The sequence below is a fragment of the Siniperca chuatsi genome, linkage group LG20 (assembly GCF_020085105.1).
Source record: "Siniperca chuatsi isolate FFG_IHB_CAS linkage group LG20, ASM2008510v1, whole genome shotgun sequence".
Classification (NCBI taxonomy): Eukaryota; Metazoa; Chordata; class Actinopteri; order Centrarchiformes; family Sinipercidae; genus Siniperca; species Siniperca chuatsi.
Genome location: NC_058061.1, coordinates 3,881,114 through 3,887,458, shown reverse-complemented (window position 1 = coordinate 3,887,458; position 6,345 = coordinate 3,881,114).

Genomic DNA, 6,345 nt, shown 5'->3' with positions numbered 1-6,345 from the left:
TTAAGCGATGGAGGATAATGGTAAAGCCATTAATACTTCATGTTGAAAGGAGATTTAAGTAATTGTGTTTAATTTGTGATATGTGTAGTGTAATTTCATACCGTCCTTTTTCTTCATGTCCTGTGTTTTATGCCCTTTTAGGTGAAACCAGTGCACATTATGGATAAATATCTGTGTGTAGTAGCAGCTTACAAATGTACATTGAGGGGGATTTTGGCTTGAACGTAGAGTTCTCTACGCAAAAGTCAAACCGTTATATTTTACTTGTTGTTCAGCAGCGTGTTGGATCTTCAGACGGTGTTTTCATGATGTCTTCTGTCTGCCCGGAGAAATTAAACGTTTAAACGTTTAAATCCAACTTTTCCAGACTGCTGCAGACTTAACGTACAAATATTTTATCATTCGGCGCAGAAAGTAGAATCTATGAAATCACAAAAAGTACCTCTGAGGATGCAACCCGCAGCTGGACGACAGGTTAAGAATAACGTTTTGGTTTTTCCTCCAAGGTTTGCGTAGGGAACGCTGTGTGACCGAATCAGGGAGTAATGTACGAAGTGCTGAGACCACAAACGTCCCCTCTGAATTATCTTCACCACCAACATGTTGCCAGTGTAGCCTGAAGTTCGCTAGTGTCTCTGGACTTCTAACGACTACCAAACCCGTAGTTTTACTCACAGCTCCGAATACTGTTTATCATTTTAAGAGGGTAAGAAGTGTTTGTAATGTCAGTAAAGATTCCTGGTCAGGATTTTAGAGCTGAAAGGCCGACTTGTTGTAACACCTTTTTAAACTTGAAATTATATTATTGAGTCATTTGTGTGCCAAACAATGTTTGTTATTTTTATTTTTTTTTCTATCATGGATCCATGTGAGCTCACTCGTGTCGGTCTGTGCTTTATGTCTCCTCTTGTAAAACATCAGAAAACCTGATTTCCGTGTGGATTCTACTGTCGACTGCGATCGAATGGAGAAAAAAAAAAAACGTTCAAGGGCTTTTGGTGTTGAAATGTTGTCACAATAAATCCATTCTGGTTTTAAAATGTCTCAGTTCATTGTTTCAGGGGGGGAAGCATGCTTTGTTTTCATGTTACAGACAACAGAAGAATAGTTACGACCATTAATTCAGTTATTTTCGAAGTCTTTAGAGCGTAAAAGTATACATACATACATATACATACTAAAAGTATACATACTGTATCCTTCCCATCTGCACCTCTCTCTTCTGTCATAGAAGGTGAAGAGAAAATCCATGAAAAGTTCAATTATTTGTAACTGAAAACAAAAAATCCAGTTCAAAACGATAATTTAAGAGTCAAATGTTGACCAAAACTATGTTTGAACATTAGGTTCTATTGATTTCCTGGCTGTAAAGACCTCAGAAATTAGTGACAACGCTTGTTTTTCTAACTCCCATTAGGGCAATATAACTTACAGACACAAGGGTACAGACATTTCAAGTCAAATATGAATTGAATAGAACATTATAGCATTTAATTTTTTTTAAAGCTTCAAAATTTGTGACATTTTGACATGTTGATTCAAAAACACGCATGTACAGGTGATCCCAGAGTGTCACGAGACTACTGTACTTGAACCAATACTCCGATAAATGTTTCCCACACACCGAAAACGAACCCTGCATTTGCCCGGTTAGTACGGTTGGTTTGGGCTGATGTGAAAGCCGTCAAACGAACTCTGGTAGACCCTTGAGAGGAGGTGGTCTCGGTCCGGGGTCCCAAACGAACTCTGGAGTGGTTTGTTTGTGGTGGGAACGTGATCTGGCGTACCATTAACCACCATTAACATATCACGCTTACCGAACACGCCTTCGGTCCTTGTACATGCTCAATGTTAGCTCCCTTGTTCTGCTCAGTCGTCTGCGTGTGAACGTTATAAGTTAATCGTAGAAAAGGTTTCGGTCGTAGTCATCTGGACGCTGTTTTCAGAATCAAGACGTTTCGGCTCCCATCCGGAAGTCATTCCCAACTGTGAAAATGGTCTGCGAACTCAGAAATTTAAGCTACTCTGTGTTGTTTAGGCCCCGCCCTCAGGGAGGAGTCTTCCTGAGTGTCTGCCTAGTTTCACCTGAAACTGACCTTATAAGTTAACTTAGTGTTTTCAAGACGTTTCCTCGAAGTGCATTCAGCTAGATAATTACCACGGTTATGAGCAAATGCCAACTGTGCCGTCGCTCCAAGCTAAATGAAATGTGTCACAGAGTCCAGAACACAGGACCTTCTTCCTGTATTTACTTTCTTGCTCCCGCCCCAGACACATCTGACCAATAAGCGGAGAGAACGCTCTCACGTGGTTTGTATTATGCGTTTTGGTTCGTTTGGATTTTTCTAAGCGCGAAAAGAAACCGAACCAATGGCAAAACGCTCGAACTGATTCGGTCCAGAGCAAACCAACTACAGGTGTGTGAAAGCGTCAGCAGGTCGGTCCACCGCTTCGGTCCAGACTGAAATATCTCAACAGCTTTTAAATGGTTTCCCATGAAATTTTGTTCAAACATTCACGGTTCCCAGAGGATGAATCCTACTGACTTTGGTCGTCCTCTGACTTTTCCTCTAGCGCCACCATCAGGTCAAAATTTCAATTGTGACCAAATACCTGCAGAACTAAAGACATTCCCATCAGCCTCGGCTGTACTTTGTGTTTAGCGCTAATTAGCAAATAGCAGCATGCTAACACGTTAAACTAAAATGGTAAACATTATACCTGCTAAACATCAGCATGTTAGCATGCTGATGTTAGCATTTAGCTCAAAGTGCCTCGTGGAGCTGCTCGCTGTGGGTAAACAAACCTACACTCATGTTGTTCATATATTTGCTCACTAGATGGATTTTCTTTAGTTAGCTACTACAGCATTTAATCAGTCATTTTTATAACTGAAGGCTTTTTTAGTCACAAAAATGGGATTTAGATAAATGGTAGTTTTTTTTGTCTCCTTTGTCATGTTTTGCAATATTTTGGGAAGCATTTTGTCATTGTTATCAAACTCCCTGCCTTCTCAGATGATCTTCTCTGCTGAGGATGGACTGATCGAGGACAACACAGAAACTCTGCAGACTGATAATCCATCTCTCTGACTTCCACTGTCCTCCACTTTTACAACCAGTTAAACCCCTGAGTGCAGTAAGAGTGCAGGACTTTGTCTTGTGGACGCAGTTAAAACCCTACAAGACTCCTGTGGTCTTAAAACAAGCAGCTCCTCCGCAGCACTGACTCTGTCCTGTAGACGTCCAGGCTGAGATGTGAACCGCTGGGACGTTGTGGGTTGATAGAGGACAAAGCTCTGCCTGCTCAGCACATTAGTCTTGCAGCTGTGGGTGGGTGACGCCAGAGGACACAGAGGACAGACACACTGAGAGGAAGCATCCCAGAAAGGATTAAGGTCACAAGTGCAGGGTTTCTTTTTACAAAACCGCCACATGATCTGCAGCTCTGCTCTGTGACAATATTATATATATTAGAGAGTTTCACTGCAACGAAGTCTCATGAGGTTTAAACCATAATAATCACTGCTGATGCACCAAGACTGTTAAAATAGCAGTGTTGGAATACAACTAAGTACATTTACTCAAGTACCGTGTTTAAGTACAAATCTGAGGTACTTTTCATGCAGCTTTATACTTTTTTCTCTGCTACATTTATGTGACAGCGTTAGTTACATCCAGTTACAACATCCTGCTTTACATTAATGCACGAGGAATAATAATCTGATGACAGAATATATAACAGCACAACAGCCACAGGGACGCTTCACTGCACCGAGTACTTTTACTTTAATACTTTAAGTACTTTTACCTGATTATACTGACATACTTTTACTGCAGTAACATTTCAACACACATTTTTACAGTGTGGTATCAGTACTTTTACTGCAGTAAAGGATCTGAATGCTTCCTCCACCTCTGGTTGTTTGTGACTGACGTTATTTTGATGCTGTAATTTCCCACTGGGATTAATACTCTATCTATCTATTGATCGATCGATCTGTAATTATACAGGCTACAGTAGGGTCACCATAAACTCACCACTGAGTAGAACTACATTTTATTCATGCAGTTAAAGAAAGCCTATCTCATTTGTCCCACTACAACCAGTTCTTCACCATCACTGGGGCATCATGGACCAGGTCAGACTCAAGGTGTCATATTATAGATCCTTTAGCGCCCTCGTGTGGCAGAGGTTAGTTTTCAGTGTTTTCTCTGACTGATGTAACAGAGGAGCTGCAGCAGCTTCAGAAAAACACTCAACTTTGCGGCACAGACGCTTTATTTCCGCCTTAAACACACGTTAATTGAAAGCAGCTGTGGATAAACATCTGCACACTGAGGAGCCCCGTGAGGATGCCTTCAAGTGCCGTCGGGAAAATTGAATTCTTAACTGAACATACATCGATTAATGAGCAATAATAGCTCTAATAATAAGATTTTTCTCTTGCTAATGTGGGTTTTTTGTTGTTGCACAGCAAAAAACTTCTCTGTCTCTCTACATCTTCTTGTTGTGATGAAATACAGTTTTTAAACTGTGTTGTTAATGTACTTATACTGTACATTTTACTACTTGTACCACTACATTTCCACTACAATTATCAGCTATAATTAGTTCCTTTACTATACTAGTAAAAAATACATGTTCACATCTGAAGTAGTTTAACAGCATAAAATACTTCAAATTAGCTCAACTTCAACCACCTACAACATTAAAATGGTGTTTGCATGTTAATGCATCGGTAATAATAATCCAGTAATATAAATAGTAATATAATGAGATAAGATACAACTTTATTCATCCCAAAAGATTTTTTGTGCCAATGATGCACAAGTAAATATAAATAATGTATCTATATGTATTATGTGTACATACATGGTAAAATACACATACATGTATATAATATTAAAGGGGATATTACGCATAATGAATTTGAAACTTACTGTAAGTACCTTTTTCTGACAATAGCCTGCCTATATAAGTACATTTGTGAATGCAGGACTTTTACAACAGAGTATTTTTATATTGTGGTATTGCTACTTTTACTTATGTGAATATAACACAAAGAAAACTGACTCTGCTCGGCAAAAAAATAATTTTAAAATAGTGTGCTCAGTCAAAGTACAAGTACGTCCATATTGTACGACTTGAGTATTTCCATTTAATGCTACTTTATACTTCTGCTTCACTACATTTCAGAGGGAAATGTTGTCCTTTTTACTCCGCTACATTTATCTGGCAGCTGTTGTTACTGGTTACTTTACAGTTTAAGATTTTACATAAAAAAACTTTTTAAACTCAATGCATTGTTAAGAGATTTCCCCTCCAAACTCCTCCTATATATATATATATCACAACCCCTCAGAATTACACATTGATCCATCACAATTAACAGTTTAATAATGTCGTATAATATCACTCACAGGGGCCATTTTTTGTGTGAAGAATCTGTACTTTGACGTTTGACACTTGAAGTACATTTTGCTGATAGTACTTGTAATGTACTTGTATGTGAATATATTGGTAGAAGGATGCTGAGGTTGGAGCTGCCAGGCAGGAGGTCTAGAGGAAGACCAAAGAGGAGATTTATGGATGTAGTGAGAGAGGACATGAAGTTCATTGGTGTGAGTGAAGAGGACGCAGAGGACAGGGTTAGATGGAGGCACATGATTCGCTGTGGCGACCCCTGAAAGGGAACAGCCGAAAGGAAAAGAAGACTTGTAATGTACTTGTAATGGAGTATTTTTACACTGTTGTTTTGCGACTTTTACTGAAGTAAAGGAGTACTTCCTCCACCACATTATGACAAACATTAAATCATACAAAAGTGCAGCAACAATAAAAGATAAGGATGAAAATGGTTAAATGATTTTTAAAAGGGGGGGGGGTGTATTAAACCAGCAATAAATACATTTGAATGCAACATTATGGGGTAAAGACCTGGTTAAGGCGCAGTTAGAGCAGATGGTGGACTTTAAAATCAGACTAAGTTTGAGGGGCACAGTTCAAAATCTTGAGTTTTAAAACAGTGACTTTTCCTGCCCTGCAGAAAACTTCCAGTCACTCATTACACAGGCCCCTCCACCACTGCCAGCTCAGAAACAGGAGCTTACAAAGGGCCCCTGAAGGTATCATATCCGCTTTCTTGGAAAACATTTTGAGCTGATTTGAGGGGTAAAGAAACACGAAACCCAACATCCCAGACTGCACCGAGCGATGTGTAATTTATCTGCAGTCCGGTTGTGAAATCTGCTTCCAGGAACTAGACGGAGAACAAAATGATCCGATAAAACAGCAGCACCTGCAGCTGGTCCAACACAGTCCAGAACAGCAGAGGTCCAGAGG